We start from the raw sequence: 17,634 nt of genomic DNA, 5'->3' as shown, positions 1-17,634 counted from the left end.
AACAGGAGTGAGTGCAAGGTTTAATGTTTTAAAAAATTACCCCTGCATATATGTGCTGTCAATAAAAAGTTAATAGTTATAAAAAAATATATAGTTCTTTAGTTCAGTATGATTGATTTATTCTTATAACAAATAATGGTTCCTAGTGACATAATGATTGGTTTATACTCAGTATATTGTAAATGATCTAATTATAATAGAGCATATAAACTGGGACAAACTCAGCGACATCGTGTCTACCTTGGTAGTGGCTGGAGGTTGGAGCACAAGCCCTTGGACTCTGAGAGATTCAGTTCATCTCACACCACCGTGGTGGCAGGCCTGTCCTCTTGCATTTCCTCCACTGAGACCAAGCTAGCCCCCAGCCCCAGGCAAGGAGACAACAAAGAATTTGGCTATTCTTGGGGTGATTTCGCTACTGAAATGAAGGCTGGTCCAGAGACCTCCAGAAAATCCACCAGAATACTATAGGTGGGGATAGCAAAAAATTGAAAATCGAAACAATTGCCATTGTTTGTTGTTGTAGAATGTTTGAGCAAGTGTAATAGATAAACGTAGTAGAATACTACTGTGACAGAAATGAGTTTCAGAGAAATGGGGAAGACGTGTGAATTGATGCAAAGTGAACAAAACTAAAAAAATTATAAAATAGCACAAATATTGTTTAAAAAAAAAATCTGAATGACTCCCTAAGATCCCTGTTCAATACAATGGTCAGTCATGACTAAAGACAATCTAAGCCTCATCTCCAGAGAAGTGATGAACTTACATACATGTTTTTATGCAAGGTTAATGAGTTTTATCTGCATAGCAATTCTTATATCTTATAAAGCTGAGTCTGACCTCTTTGTATCCCACTCCTCCCTTTACACACATACACCAATCAAGGAAAAGGTATGGGGAGGAAAAAAACTTGGAAATTGACAAAATTATGTGTATATATACACACATACATAAGATATGAATGTGTCTAACACACACACATATATACATAAACCCCAAGGTTAGAACTTCAGGCTTTGAAGATGGGAAAAGGACAAAAGCATTTTCTTCATTGGCTTATTTTTTTTCCTGACTTGGCAGATTAAGATAATAATAATAACATTTGCTTATGTTAACTGTTAAATGCTCATTTTTTAAATTATGATCATGTGTTCTTTATTTTTCTAGGCATGAAAATTACTATGATCTATGATTCCAAGATGTTTTCAGACAGGTATCATAATTACCTTTCATAACATCCTAGATTTAGAGCTGAAAGTACCCTTATAATCCTTTAAATTATCCAGTCCAAACTCCTATTTTCTTATTACTTTACTAATGTTGTCTTATATCACTGTCATTTCACAATAGACTCCCTTCTCCTACTAGTTTCCCTTATAATAACTAAAAAGGAAGTTAAAGAAAACCAAAAGATATAGCAACTACTGTCTCTGACAGAACAGCAACCTGAAGAAATCTGAATCTGTCACTTCTCCACTTGGTCTCTTAAACCAAGGTTGGTCACTTCATTCAATATGAATTCTTATGTTTTTGTATGGAACTACTTATCATCTAGGGGAAGGGTGGAGAGAAGGAGGCGAAATGTTGAAACAGAAGTTTTTGCAAGTCAATGTTGAAAAATTACCCATATATGTTTTGCATATAAAAAGCTATAATTTTTTTAATGAATTCTTATGTTTTAAAGGTATTGAAATTTATATGGATCTACTTGTTTAAATTAAATTCAACACTATGTACAAGGCACTGTAATCACAAAGATAACATAATTCCTACCCTTGAGAACAAATTCAACTGAGGGGGATTCAATATGTTTACAAGTAAATAAATAAAAAGTAATGTCAAAAGAGCCAGAGCCAGATGTGTAACCAATGTCAAAATCAGTAACAGCCCCAAGTGGGAAGGTGGTGGTAAGATGCATTCTGATGGGAGCTCAAGATTTCAGGTTTTGGAGGTTAAGGTAGTTTCCACTTATAAAGAAGACCTGAAGACAGGAAATGCACAGGAAACAGCTATAGGCGATTTGGGGCTGTACAAGGAGAAAGTGAAAGAGATATATAAAATAATATCATAAAGACAAATAAACAGCAACATGGGAAAATTTTTAAATGCTATATTGAAGTATTTGTTTTTAACCCTAGAAATAATAAGACTTATTGAAGACTTAAGAGTGGAGACTGGAGAGAGAAAGATCAGAGCAATGTTCAATCAAAGAACATGTATTAAACACATAGGAAGTAGCAAACACTGGGGAGATAATATTACCTAAAATGTTTGTAAGTTTGTAAAATGCAAGTACAACAAATCTAGAAAGGCAAGGATGGGCCAAGTTAGGAAGGGCTAAAATGTCAAATAGAATATTTTATAATTAATTGTAGAGAAAATTGTACACCAATAAATACCGTGGAATAAGGACAACAGAGGTTAAAAGACAGTTAAAAACAGGCATAAGGAAAGTACCAGCAAGAGGAGATGAAATAGTAAAAAGGTCAGTTTGCCATGATCACGGTATGAATAGAGGGGAACATAAAGTAGAAAAGATTGGAAGACTATGATAAGAATCAAAATTAGGGCAGATACTCTGTAAGTAAATAAAGAGCTAGGAGGCCAGAAATGGTATGGAGATAGGCCTGAGACAACTTGGCACTTGATTGGAAACGAGGGTAGAAGAAGAAAGAAGTAGACAGGATAAGTCAAGGTTGAGAACCTATTTGAATGGACAACAGAAATAAGCAAATCTGGAGGCAAGAAGAGTAGGGGGTGGAAGAAAACGGAGTTCCATTTTGGACATCCAAGTAGATTGTAGCTGGAATTTAAGAGAATCAGAATGGATATATATTTAGGAGTTATTCACACAAAGATGAGAATTCAATGTACAGAGAGGCTTATTAGGCTACTGAAAGACAGCCAAAGATGTAGAGAAGAATAATAAGGTGAGAGCAGACATAAAGTAGAAGAAAGTCTAATAACACAGGTGTGTCAAGGAAAGAGATGGTATCAAAAGTTGCAGAGCAGTAAAGGCACACATGAATGAAAACTAAATTTTACTACGTCTAAGAATACTTGGGCCTGGAATGAGGAAGCCTGGTTCTAACACTAAACTTGTCGTGTAACTGTGCTTTAACTCCCTAAACTTTGCTGAAACTCTTTTCTCATCTATAAAACAGAATTAATAATACTTGATATTTGTATTGCACTATCTCATCGTGCATATCTTTTGAGGTAAGAGTAAGTCTTAAATATGTTACTGTTTTATAATATTGCTGCTTTATAATAGTTTTAGGTCTGGTACAGCCAAGACCACCTTCCTTTGCTTTTTTTTTTTTTTTTTTTTTCCCATTAATTCCCTTGATATTCTTGACCTTTTGGTCTTCCAGATGAATTGTTATTTTTTCCTACCTCTCTATAAAATAATTTTATGGTTGTTTGGCATAGCACTGAATAATTAGACTAATTTGGGTAGAATTGGCTTTTTTTATTAGCTCGGCCTACCCATAAGTAATTGATATTTTTCCAGTTGTTTAGATGACTTTGTGTGAAAAATATTTTATAACTGTATTCATATAGTTCTTAGGTTTGTCTTACCAGTAGACTCCCAAATATTTTACAATGTGGAAATTCTTGATTTATGTTGGTTTTATTTTATATCCTGCATCTTTACTAAAGTTATTATTTCAATTAGTTTTTTAGTTGATTCCCTAGGATTCTTGAAGTATACCATCAGAGCAAAGAGTGATAGTTTTGTTTCGTCATTGTCTATTCTAATCTATGGATTTTTTTTTCTTTTCTCAGTACTAAAATTAGCATTTCTACTATAACAGTGAATAACAGTGGTAAAAATGGGCATTCTTGTTTCACTCCAATCTATTTTTATATTTTTAATAGCATTACAATCATAAATGGTATCCTACTGCTCTAACATCTTTCTCCCTTTGTCTTATTCAAACTTTTCTGAAATCTATTTCCTTCCATGACAACTTGCCCAAGAAATGTATACATGTCAGACTAAATCATACAACATTCAACTCAGACTCTCCTGAAGCCACCAAGGCATCAGGAAATGAATAGATGGAATCCAATTTTGTCTATATTCTTGCCATTTACTTCATAGCTGGAAAATATACCAAGAGGGTAAGAAATTCTTTGGACAGTAATGTTCCCTATTTTAGTTTGTCGATTACTTGACAGGCACACATATACTATAGTTTAGGGGACAATCACCATTTATTACCTCAAAAAGTTCTCTTGACACAGAAAGGGGGCTTCATCATAAAAGAAAAAAAATTATACATATAATCAAAATATTCAAGAATTATATATAAACACAGTAGTATTCCAAAGTATTACAAATTAGAAAATTAGTCATTCTAAACAGGTAATAATTTATCTACTTAAGGACTAAACAATTTTTGTGTTAACATTCTGGAATGTAAATCATTTTCGAATATATTACACAATCCTCTGCCTTCTCCAATGGACACACTGAACAATTTTATAGGCTCTCCTTGATTCAGGGTAATCACATCTGTGTATTACAGGCTTTTTTCAAACTCTCCCCAGGTAAGATTTATACCAATAGCAAAGTCTTTCTAGATCCCTTGATAATGTTTTTAGGCCTGAAGCAAAATAGAATGCTTTACAAAATAAAAACAAAATACTTAATTGTCCCTGAGTGTCTTTGCTATGAGAAGTATCAGAACCTTAAATATTTAGGAAATCAAGTCCATCTATTCCATCTTTCCAAACCACGAATCCAATCTACAGCATCTACAAGTGGGCATTCAGTCTTAAACCTCCAGGAACAGAGAATTTGTTGTTTTATGAAGTAGTCCAATTAATTTGGGATATCTTTATTAGAAATGTTTTCCTTATACTTAGTCAAAAGCTGCCTCCTAGGAATTCCTACCCATTGTAATCAGTATACTGCAAGGCCAAGCAAAAGTCTCACCTGACTTCCAAATGAAAATCCTTTAATTATTTGAAGGCTGCTTCAGATTCCCCTTAAATCTCCATTATTCCAGGCTAAACATCACCTGCCCTCTTCTAGATTCCCTCAGTGTACACAGTAAAATTGGTTCCTAGAATTGGACTGCAGACCTGATACAAAAAGAGAAGCATTTAACAGACTGAGCAACCTTCTAAACACTAATCTTCCTTCAGCAAGTAATGCCTCCAAATTTTTGGCTAAATTTATACTAAGCATGCAGGCTCCAAAACCCCTTTTCCATCTTTTAAAAAACAAATGATTTACAATTTTATCTCCTGAGTTTGTGCTTAATAAAGCACAGGACTTAAAATGTAACGGGGAAAATGAAAATTATATATCAGAATCAGCCAGTGTTCTTGCCTATGATCTTTTTAGATCCCAATTCTTTTATGCAAATTATAAGCTTTCTCTTCCTGTTTCATGTGAGATTAAAATTTACTAAAAATTACATTAATCCAAAACACTAGTTTAAAATGCTGAATCAAACAGAACTTTGCAGGACTCTTGCTGGTTACTCCTTATTTTGATCCTAATTTATTAATCAACACTTTTAATCCAATTAATTATTAAGGTAAGTGAACTGTGGAGCAAGTATTTGGTGACTTCCCCAGTCCCAATGCTGTTCATGCTATTATTTTCCGCTGGTGTGTCAAATAGGTATAGTGGCTGAATCATTGAGTTTTGAATAAAAGAGATGTTACTATGGCAACTTGAATGATAATACAGATTTAACCTTGCTTCATGCAATTAATATAATTTGATTTGGAAATATATAACTCTTCAAAAAACATTTTTTAAGAGACTTACTTTGAATTGGTACCAAATGCAGTGTAATGACACTTTCCTAAAGCAATTAATGAACCCCAACAATGTAATTTTTTATATATGCATATATATACATATTTTTATATATGCACATACATATGGGAAAGTGTGAGTGTGGGTGCAGAATATAGTAGTGTGGATAGAGGGGCCAGTCTCAGTATTAAGAAGACCTTGATTCAATCCTATACACCTTTCATTTGCCTGCCCTGGCAAATAACCTCTCATTGCACCCAAGCTATGCTCCAAGATTATAAATTGCAGTACATTTGCTTGGCTATAAGACTAGCAAGTTTCCCCAGTAAGAGCTCCCTGCACTGAAGGAATCACAGGTCAGTATACAATGTCTTAAAAGTCAGAACCTAAAATGCTTTAAAAGGCACTAAGACTTTTGGATCATAATGGACATGTGTCAGAGATATACTGAGGTTGCTTAAAACATTGCCGATCCACATGCTGTATCAAGCAATCCATACCGTACCAAGCAAAAATTGTCATGTTATGCCTCAAATATATTCATTAAAGAAAATAGTACAATATGTTATAAATCTATGAACATTTATTAACATCTGGCTAATTTTATTTTATAATTGCTAACCAATTTTTATTACTCAGATCTTTATTAACACTTAAGAAACAGATTCCTATTTGTATAAAAATTACATTTCTGAGAAATATTGCTCTCTCTAGTTGTTCAAGTAAAGTATGATGACTTTTTTCACTACCAATAAGAAACTTTGTAACTGGCTTGGTGGGCTAGAAAGAAACCAGTATGACTAATAAAACTATCACAATGAAGATAATATTAGTCTGTAATGAGGGGAGGGAAAAAATTTCTTAACTACTGTAACTCTATTTGTTTTCTTCAGAGGCAAGAAAACCATGTGAACTGGGAATTCATCTGTGATATTTGCCACAAAAAAGGAATGACTCTGAGGGGGACAAATTTTCATTTTTTTAAAGAAAATCTAGAAAGTGAGCCCTTGTGAAAAATTTGTCCTAGTATACCATTTTCTTTTCATGAATATTTTTGAGGTTTTTACCTAGAGTAAAATAAACAAAGAATCCAAAAATCTATGAACCAAGATAATTTATTTTTAAATATATTTATTCCGTTTTTTAAAACATCTTGCTTTCATTTTGTGTATTCCTTTAAAGCATGTCTCTCTTCTGTCATTCTTAAATTGCACTGTTCTATCATGTCCCTCATTGAGCAAAGCACTTTCAATGGCTCTGTATCTTCAAGCCTAAAATCTAAACTTACTAGTTCAAGAAAACAAACCCTCTGAAATCAGACTTGTATTTCCCAGTCTTTCCTTCTGCTCCTTTTCATAAACCTGTTTAGTCTCCCCAAAAATTCAACTCCAAAACTTACCCAAAAAACATACTTACCTCATATACAAAGCACCACCTCCACTCTGAAATCCTACACATTTCTAGCAAGGACTTATTTGAATGATGTCCTTTCCTAAAACCTGACTTTGTCAGAGATGAACACAAATAGCACTTACTATTTTTAGGATCCACTTACAACTATATTATCAATAGTTATCTAGTCATATGTTATACCTCACCCTAGATCACAATAACAACCACTTGAGGGCAAGAATTGCATTTCTTGTACCACTTCTCCAAATTCACTCTTTAAATATTTGTTTATTGATCAAAAGAATATCCAGAAGCATGATTCTGGTACTAGCACTATCATATTTAATAAGCTAATTCAATACTAGTTTAAATTTCTCTGAGAAACCATCAGTAGTATGGTTTCTCACAGAAATACCAAACAAGTGTCCCATCAGTGTCAAATATTTTCTGATCACAGCTACTACTTCCAAAAAAAGGTCTGGAAATGATCAATCTCATCTCTACCATACATTTATTAAATATTTGTTCAGCCATATTTTTTAAATGTGGTAAAACATTGTGTCAAACTAAATATTTCCTTTCACTTTAAATTCACAAGCACAGGTTGACCAAAGAAGTTTCCTGAACTTTAGTTCCAAACAAGCTTGATTAGACTACTAAGTTATTTCTATTTAATTTAAGTACATAACCCTTAAAAAGCTTCAGAGCAAACAAGTATAAAACAATAAAACAAAAGATTCAAAAATCTAGTCTGTTTCATACAAAGCCCTTTAAACTAATCTAAGAAAAAGCTAAACATATCTGCCTCACACAATGACCTTTAAGATAATTTTAATGAAATTATTTCCTTCATTGACAACTATTTTAGTTGCTGTATTCATGGCTGTAAATATGATCATTAAGATTACCCAATAATTTCCATTATATAGCCAGAATTCAATGCTATATGGCTTTTAAATCTAGTGAGCACTCTTAAGAAAGGAAGAGTTGGAGAATATTATTTTGCAAATCTGTGTATTTACATATAACATACACACATAAGTACAAATACCTAGACATAATGTTGATAGCAGAAATGACAAAAGATAAGGAGAATTTAAAAAAAAAAAAAAAAAGGCGCCAAAAGGGGAGGAAATAGACCCTCAATATCAAATGCCATATTGCAACTCCCAATTTTTTATTCTTTTTTCCTAGGGAAATTTCTTCCAGAATCCTTGATGACAATTTAGTCTCACTTCAGCGAACTTCCATCCAAAACTGCAGCTAGAAATTTTGCTTCTTTTGAAGATAAAAGTATTGCTAAGTTTTCCTGGGACACTAATATATTGGTAATGGAGTTGTGAACTGATTCAACCATTCTGGAGAGCAATTTGAAACTGCCTAAAGAGTTATCAAACTGTGCACACCCTTTGATCCAGCAGTGTTTCTATTGGGCTTATATCCCAAAGAGATTTTAAAGGAAGGAAAAGGATCCACAAGTTTGTCCCAGTCCTTTTTGCAATGGCAACAAACTGGAAACTGAATGGATGCCCATCAGTTCGGGAATGGCGAATAAGTTATGAGTGTGGACCACAATATAGTATTTTCACTTTTTGTTGTTTGCTTACATTTTGTTTTCTTTCTCATTTTTTTCCTTTTTTATCTAATTTTTCTTATGCAGCATGACATTTGTGGAAATATGTATGGAAGAACTGCACATGTTTTAACATATACTGGACTGCTTGTCATCTAGGGGGAGAAGATGGGGGGAAGGAAGAGAAAAAATTTGGAACTCAAGGTTTTGCAAGGGTGAACATTGAAAATTATCTATGCACATATTCTAAAAATAAAAAGAAGAAAATTAATGGAAGATATCCAAGAGAAGGAAACAAGAGTATTAAGGGAAATAAAACTGGAGGTCAGCTTGGAAAATAAATATGAGCATCCTAAGTAACCAATGGGTTAATGAACCTATATAGTAAAACAGCCTTGGGAGAGGAGAGAAGAGAATGCAACAGGCTATACACAATTAACCAGCAAAGGACATCAAGAAGGAACAGTCAGAGAGAGAGAGACCCCACAATGGTGTCATTAGTGGGATATCCACAATGTTAAAAGCTTTAAATAAGTCAAGAAGGATGAGAATTAAGGGGAAAAATCCATTCCATTTGGCAACTTAGGAATCCTTTGTTAACTCTAGAAAGTATGTCACTTAAATTATGAAAAGAAGAGAAAGAAAAGCAAGTTATACCACTGGGTCTGGAACACTGGGCCTGGAGTCAGGTAGATCCAAGTTCAAATCCATCCTCACAAACTCCTTGCTGTGTGATACTGGCTAAATCACTTCACCACACTTTGCTTCAATTTGTTATCTGTAAAAATGGGGGTAATAATAATATCCCCACAACATCCAGAGTTGTGACAAATCAAATGAGGTGATAATTATGAAGCCAAACTTAGCACAGTACCTGGCACATGATGGTAGTGGGGATGAGTTTAACAGTAACAATAATAAAGGAGCAGCCACTGGCATTTACAGCTTGCTTAAGGTTTTGCAAAAAGCACTTTAATACAAGTTGTCCCCAAAACATCCTGAATTAATCTCAGATGACCTTCACCATGATGGGAGGTGGGGGGAGGAGGTGCTATTATTATCATCCCTTTGTAATTGCCATGTCAAAGAAACTGAGGCACAAAATAGCTAAGAGACTTGCTCAAAGTCACAAAGCGAACAAACGTCTAAGGAGGCATTTGACCTGATCTTCACATCTCCAAGTTCTACTCTTGAAATAAGATGAAGTATAAGACTGGGAAGAAGAAAGCTAGTGAAAGAGTCTATCAAAAGTTATGGTGATTAAATAATCAATATCAGCCTAAGTAGTAATAAAATCAAAAGATAGTCCTTAACCTTCAGTCTAAGATCACAGTTTTAGGTGACTAAGATTTTCTATCATCTCTTGCCATCTGGTTTCAAGTATAAGTCCTATCATAATTTTCAAGCTGAGTCAGAAACAATACTAAAAAAAGGGAAATAAGACTTCCCAGAACTTCATTAGGTTTATCTAAGAAAGTATCTTTTTTTTATTGTTACAAGGGCATTCTGTCAAAATACTTTTTTTTAACAGCTCTAAAAGTAATACAGAAAAGTCCAGAATAAAACTTTTTTGTTATAATTCTTGTTTTACATTTTTAAAAATATTTAATATTTTTACTTTCCCCAGTTACATATAAAACAATTTTTTACATTTGTTTTTAAGACTTTGACTTGCAATGAGATGAACCAAATCAGTTCCATTTGTTCAACAATGAAAAGAACTAGCTACACCCAGTGAAACAACTATGGGAAATGAATATTAACCACAACATAGCATTTCCACTTCCTCTGTTTTTGTCCAATTGCGTTTTTGATTTCCTTCTCAGGTTATTTTTACTTTATGTTTAAGTCCGATTTTTCTTGTGCAGCAAAATAACTGTATAGATGTGTATATATATCTTGTATTTAACATAAACTTTAACATATTTAACATGTATGGGTCTACTTGCCATCTAAGGGAGGGGGTGGGGGAAAGGAGGGGAAAAGTTGAAAAAGAGGATTTTGCAAGGGTCAATGCTGAAAAATTATCCATGCATATATCTTTTAAATAAAAAGGTATAATTAAAAATTTTCTTTGAGGTGCAAATTCTCTCCCTTTTTTCCTACCCCTACTGCTCCATCAAGAAGGCACACATGAAGTTATACAAAATATTTCCATAAGTCATTTACATACAAAATTAAAGATACTCCTGAAATCATCCAAAATTCCCATAACATAGCCAGCAACAAAAAAACAAGATAGGAGTTAATGTGTATGCAGTGAAAAGAAATGATACAATCAACTTTGTTAGACTATACTTCTCAGAAATATAAAGACTCATAGAAAAATACTATCCACATTCAGAGAAAGTCTAAATGCAGATGAAAGTATACTATTTTCACTTTTTTGTTTTTTCTTTTTGATTTTCCCCTTTTTGTTGATTCTTCTTTCACAATATGAGTCATGTGGAAATATGTTTAAAAGGATTATACATACATGACATATCTGATTGATTATCCTCAGGGCCAGTGGTTCTCAAAGTATGGTCCAGAGCAGCCTGGGAATCTCTGAAATCCTTTCAGAGAGTCTACAAATTCATAATTAGTTTTTATTTTTAATGTGATCAATATCTATAACTATAACCCATATAAACAAAAACTCTTTGGACATTTCCTCAATCGTTTTTAATGGGATAAAGATATTGAGACCAAAAGTTTGAGAACTACTGCTCAGGGCAATAAGAGGGAGTAGAAGAGGGAGGTAAAAAAAAGATAAATGGAACTCAAAATATTATAAAAGTAAATGTTGAAAATTAATAAATATTTTTTTAAAAAGAAGAACCACCCAAATAAATAAATAAGGAAAGAGTTGTCTGGCCTCTCCTCTAGACACACTCCTTCCTGTCCTTTTGGAGAAACTTCATCAAGATGATCTAAAGAACTGTACACTCCCTCAGGGCAAGTACTGTCATCTGGCTCTTTTTGTTTGTATCACCAGCACTTTGTCTGATATACTAGAGTTTTAATATACTTTCTGATGATTTTTGAGTCCTTGTCTAAGGCTTTTACAGAAAGGAGAATTCCCTTGGCACCTATGCTTGTGACAAACGCAATAGGAAGTTCATTAAATAAGATTTCACCTTCTTATAAAAATCCATGACTATTAACCTATACCATAGAATACACCAAGTTCTGCTGTGAAACTAGACCAAGCTACCATAAATGCAAACTTCCTTTGTTACCTCTATTTCCTCACTCCCTTAAATTTTCCTTTGCCTGAATTAACAGCTAAAGAAAACCTACCTCTATTCTCAACATTTACTAGATGGTTATAATTCTCTCCTTAAACCTTTTCTAACACTATAAGTGGGCAAGAGGGCCAAAAAGTGCTATGTACTTTGATTTTAAATTATACATTTTATGGTATATAATGTTAAATCAGTAAGAAATCAAAATTCAAGTAAGAAATTTTCTAAAAATTTTGTAATTTCCATGAACTGACATTAAGTAATCCTCAAATGCCAATATTCACACAAGAATTTAGAAACAGGAACAGTGTTCAAAGGGGAGGTTCTCAAACTCAGTTTAATTGATAAATTTCAGCAAAATTTTTTATTGGTCTTTTGATCTGCACCAGATATTAGCAATTAAAATTTTTTAACATAGCTATAAAGAATCAATAATTCTATATTAAAGGTTATTTTAATTAAGAAACTGAAACTACTACCTATTTCCACCAAAATATACTCAATGAAAAGCAACTTTAAAGCTCTTCTTTCCATACCCCAGTGGAGGGAAAGATTTTTGCTCTTAACTCACAAGACTCATACTCTTAAATGCCAAAGGGTTTTACGTAAAAGAACTGTTTCCTACTAAATGGATGCCCATCAATTGGAGAATGGCTAAATAAATTGTGCCATATGAATATTATGGAATATTATTGTTCGGTAAGAAATGAACAGCAGGATGATTTCAGAAAGGCCTGGAGAAACTTACATGAACTGATGCTGAGTGAAATGAGCAGGACCAGGAATCATTATACACTTCAACAACAATACTATATGATGATCAATTCTGATGGACATGGCCCTCTTCAACAATGAAATGAATCAAATCAGTTCCAATAGAGCAGTAATGAATTGAACCAGCTACACCCAGGGAAAGAACTCTGAGAGATGACTATGAACCACTACATAGAATTACCAATCCCTCTATGTTTATCCACATGCATTTTTGATTTCCTTCCCAGGCTAATTGTGCACTATCTCAAAGTCCGATTCTTTTTGTACAGCAAAATAACTGTTTGGATATGTATACATATATTGTATTTAACTTATACTTTAACGTATTTAACATGTATTGGTCAACCTGCCATCTGGGAGGGGAAAAGTTGGAACAAAAGTTTTTGCAATTGTCAATACTGAAAAATTACCCATGTACATATCTTGTAAATAAAAAGCTATAATAAAAAAACAACAATAACAACAACAACAATAACTGTTTCCTTCATTATCAACTGCAAAGTGAAACACCAGGAGAGAAATAGTTCACCAACTAAACCCTAGATTTAGGTTCCTAGTCAAGTGATTTTTAAAAATATACATTTGTAGTCAGTCTTCAGATCTACTTGTTTTTACCCATAAAAATTTTTTTTCATTAGTCTGCTTAATTTCAACTTGTTCTCATCTAGTACCATCATTTGTTCCCTTTTCTAATTTACCCCAATCCAAGTGATTTTATTCTCTTTATTTTACTATCTACTTCCCCCACATGAATACTTTTTTTTTTCCATAAGGATAAAGTTTTTGGACTAGAATATAATTAGTTAAGTTCATACTTCATTCATTTAAATGAAGCAAGCTTTTGAAAAATATGCATTTAAATGGATCTTTGTTTTACATAGAGAATCTGGAATTCAAAGTTTTAAAAACAAATGTAATAAAATCATTTTGTATATAACTGGAAAGATACATATAAAACACACACACGTAAAATGGTATTTGGAAACTATGATAAAAGTGCCACAAGCACTTCAAAAGAAAGAAATAATCTAGGAGAAGTTCAGGCCACAGAAATTATCTCTGACTTTTTCATCCATCACAGCCTTTCCTGGTTCCTTTCCCTCTTCCGGGTCACCAAGCCCTGACAGTTCTATCTCCACAAGGTCACACAGGGCACTCACTTATTTTACAGAAGAGGAAATGGAAGATAAAAGAAATTAAGTTATTTATCTAAGGTCACACAGTACATTATTGATAGAACTTAAATTAGAATTCAGGTTAGTGCCCAAAATATTTTTCCCCCTTTGTTCTACAATAGGAAAACTTCCCCAAAATATCTCATTTTGCAAAAAATTTACTTAGCATATATCTGCCCTTTCTTTTTCACTCCCAATGAGTTAACTTGTTACCTAGGAGATAAGTCAAATATGCTGTAAGTATAGCTTCAGAATATAATTAGAAAATATCAAACATAATTAATAAAAAACAACAATTTTTTCTAAATCAATATATGTAGTGGCTCTCATTTCTACATGAATTTGACACCAGCATTTCAGACTATAATATCCCCATACTATCCACCCAATATTTGATGTCACCATCAATATTCCTAAAAGTATAATTTGGCTTATGTTGTGTATTTACACAAAAAATTTCAATGTATAGCAAGCAAAGTAAAAACTTTTTAGTCTGCTGACATTCAAGACTAGGAAGCCCCAACTTATCTTTCCAGCCTTAAGATGCATTATTATATCTATAAAATCAATTGCCCTGTGTTCCAATAGGAAAAGATAATGAATGTTGGAGGGGATATGTGAAAAATGGGACAGTGATAATTGTTGGTGGAACTGTGAACTAATCCAACCATTCTGGAGAGCAATTTGGAACTATGCCCAAGTGGTTATCAAACTGGCATACCCTTTTGATCCAGCAGTGTTTCTACTGGGATTATATCCCAAAGAGATCTTAAAGGAGGATAAGGGACCCATCATATGCTAATTACTAAATTACAAAACATAACCAATATTTTCCTGGGTCTATACTTTTGCTCATGACATTCTGTCTATACACAAGGAGAATGCCCTCCCTCTTCAATTTTACCTAACAAAAAGCCAAATCAAAGTCTAGCTCAAAGGTAGTTGTTTGCCAAAATATTTATTATAGTACTATTTGTTATAACTAAAAATTGGAAACCAGGGAGATATCTGTCAATTGTGAAAATGACTAAACAATTTATAGTACACAGAAATATAATGGAATACTACTGTACTATAAGAAATGTTGCGTGGGATGAATGCAGAAAAGAAAATATAGATATGTATGACCTGAGAGAGGGAATCATGCAGAGCACAAAATATATACATAATTAAAATAATATACATGAAAAGAACAATATATCAAAAAAAAATCAAACATAAATGAAACAGAATTATAAAAATAAGGCTAAATTGAAAAAGTCCAAGAAGACACCCTCAATTTATCTGGTTAGGATATGAAAGATCCCTGAAGGTAGAAGCTGCACATTTTCAGGCTCTCAATGTCTTAAGAATGCTGATTTTTTTTTCACCCTCTCTTAAAAGAAAATACTATTTATTTGTCTTATTTTTTTTAGTAAGGAGGAAGAAGGATAAATGGGATATTTAAGGTGATTTAAGAAAAAGAAAGGGTCTACTAAAAATTATTTTTTAAAAAATGCACCAACCATAAAAAACATTGCGCCCTTAATTAGCTATACAACTATGTAAAAACTGTGCCAAGAAAATGATTACTTGGATTTTAATATGAGGCCTAAATGAAAATGGTTCCATTCTAGAAAATAATGGCCAGAGTTGTTATTTTCAACTTTCTCTTGAATTCCCCACCATTGCCATAGTCTGTTTTTTGAGACTAAAAATAGGGGCAAAAGGAATCAGATTGATGTTCTTGGTCCTTAACCAATTCTATGATCAAAAGATTTTTTTTGGCTCATGAATTAAGAAGGCATTATTAAAAACTTACTATGAGCAAACAGAAGAATATATAAATTGATAGTGATCAATCAGCTCCTGGTCTCAAGGTATTCACATTCTAAAAATGGAGGTGGCACAAAGATATGGAAGGTTTCAGCAGGAAGTTAGATAAAAAGATCCAGCAAAACATTATAATGCCTCTTCTTTCATATTATTACCACTGATAAATCAGATCAGTTGAATGAGACACATACTCAAGATGGCAGAGTAGGGACCTAAGGAGTTTGAACTCCAACATTCCCCCTTTCTGAACAACTTGCCAAACATTGGTGGTTTCAGAAAAACAGGGGATCAGATGACAGGTTCAAGGATCAAGGAGAACATTATAAGGCAGCAGAAGCCCTTTTTTGATAAAAACAAAAGCAATGGCCACATCTCCCTCCCAGGATCACAATACCCTAGAATCCCCAAAAACTTGCAGAAACCCACAACTAAGTCTAAAAACAGTAGCAGAAATAAATCTCAAGTTTGGCATATTGCCTCTCCACCTCAAGGTAAACAGAGTTGAACTTTAACATAAAATTAAAAAGTCAAGAAATAGGCTGAAAAAAATGAGCAAACTAAGAAAAAATTTGATCATAATAAGTTACGAGAGAAGGAAGACTACGACAATCTCAGAAGACAGCAATGCAAAAAGTTATAAGCAAAACCAGAAAAGAAAAATACCAATTTGACTTAAAAAATACTTCTTGGAAGTTAAAAGAAATGAGGAGAAAAGAGTAATGCAAAAAAAATTAAGAAACAAAAATTAACAGTTGGGTAAAAGAGGTGCTAACCTGAACAAAATATCCTATTTGCCTAGTGGCAAGAGCCATGCACATGCGCACACGCGCAAACACACACACACACACACACACACACAATCATTGAAGAAAGTAACACTTTAAAAAGCAGAATTGTTTAAATGGGAAAAGCACGAAATTCACTGAAAAAAACTCCTTAAAAAGAATTGGACAAATAGAAAGAGATACAAAAGCTCACTGAAGAAAAGAATTTCTTCAAAATTAGAACTGGACAAGTAGAAGCTAATGACTCCAATAAACAAAACAATAAAACAAGGCAAAAACATTTTTAAAAAAAATAGGAAAAGAAAATGTCAAATATTTCATCGAAAAAACTGACTTAGAAATGGAGGAGATGAAACACTGGACAAAAAAGAACTAGAGATCATTATTGATCACAAAATAGATAATTTTGATTATATTTAAAGTTTTTGTACAAACAAAACTAATGCAGACAAGATTAGAAGGGAAGCAATAAACTGGGAAAACATTTTTACATTCAAAGGTTCTGAATATATAGAGAATTGAGTCAAATTTATAAGAATTCAAGCCTTTCTCCAATTGATAAATGGTCAGTATATGAACAATTTTCAGATAAAGAAATCGAAACTATTTCTAATCATATTAAAAGGTGCTCCAAATCACTATTGATCAGAGAAAGGCAAATTAAGACAACTCTGAGATACCACTACACACCTCTTAAATTGGCTAAGATGAAAGGAAAAGATAATGAATGTTGGAGGTAATGTTTGAAAAATGGGACACTGATACATTGTTGATGTAATTGTGAACTAATTCAACCATTCTGGAGTGCAATTTGGAACTATGCCCAAGCATCAAACTGTGCATACCCTTTGATCCAGCAGCATTATTACTGGGATTATATCTCAAAGAGATCTTAAAGGAGGGAAAAGGACCTACATGTGCAAAAAATGTTTGTGGAAGCCCTTTTTGTAGTGGCAAGAAACTGGACATTGAGTGGCTGTCCATCAGTTAGAAAATGGCTGAATAAATATTGGTATATGAATGTTATGGAATATTTTTGTTCTGTAAAAAATGACCAGCAGGATGATTTCAGAAAGGCCTGAAGACAGACTTACATAATCTGATGTTA

At 33.2% G+C, this 17,634-nt stretch overlaps 1 protein-coding gene across 2 annotated transcripts in view; it reads right to left on the bottom strand.

Moving 5' to 3' along the window:
* Window positions 1–17,634, bottom strand: part of ANKRD11 (ankyrin repeat domain containing 11) — a 324,097-nt gene that overhangs the window by 294,804 nt on the left and 11,659 nt on the right. The gene's annotated exons all lie outside the window — the stretch shown is intronic.

Source organism: Antechinus flavipes, chromosome 2 (genome assembly GCF_016432865.1).
Source record: "Antechinus flavipes isolate AdamAnt ecotype Samford, QLD, Australia chromosome 2, AdamAnt_v2, whole genome shotgun sequence".
Lineage (NCBI taxonomy): Eukaryota > Metazoa > Chordata > Mammalia > Dasyuromorphia > Dasyuridae > Antechinus > Antechinus flavipes.
Note: the sequence above shows the minus strand (reverse complement) of the source record. Positions and strands in the feature narration are given on the sequence as shown.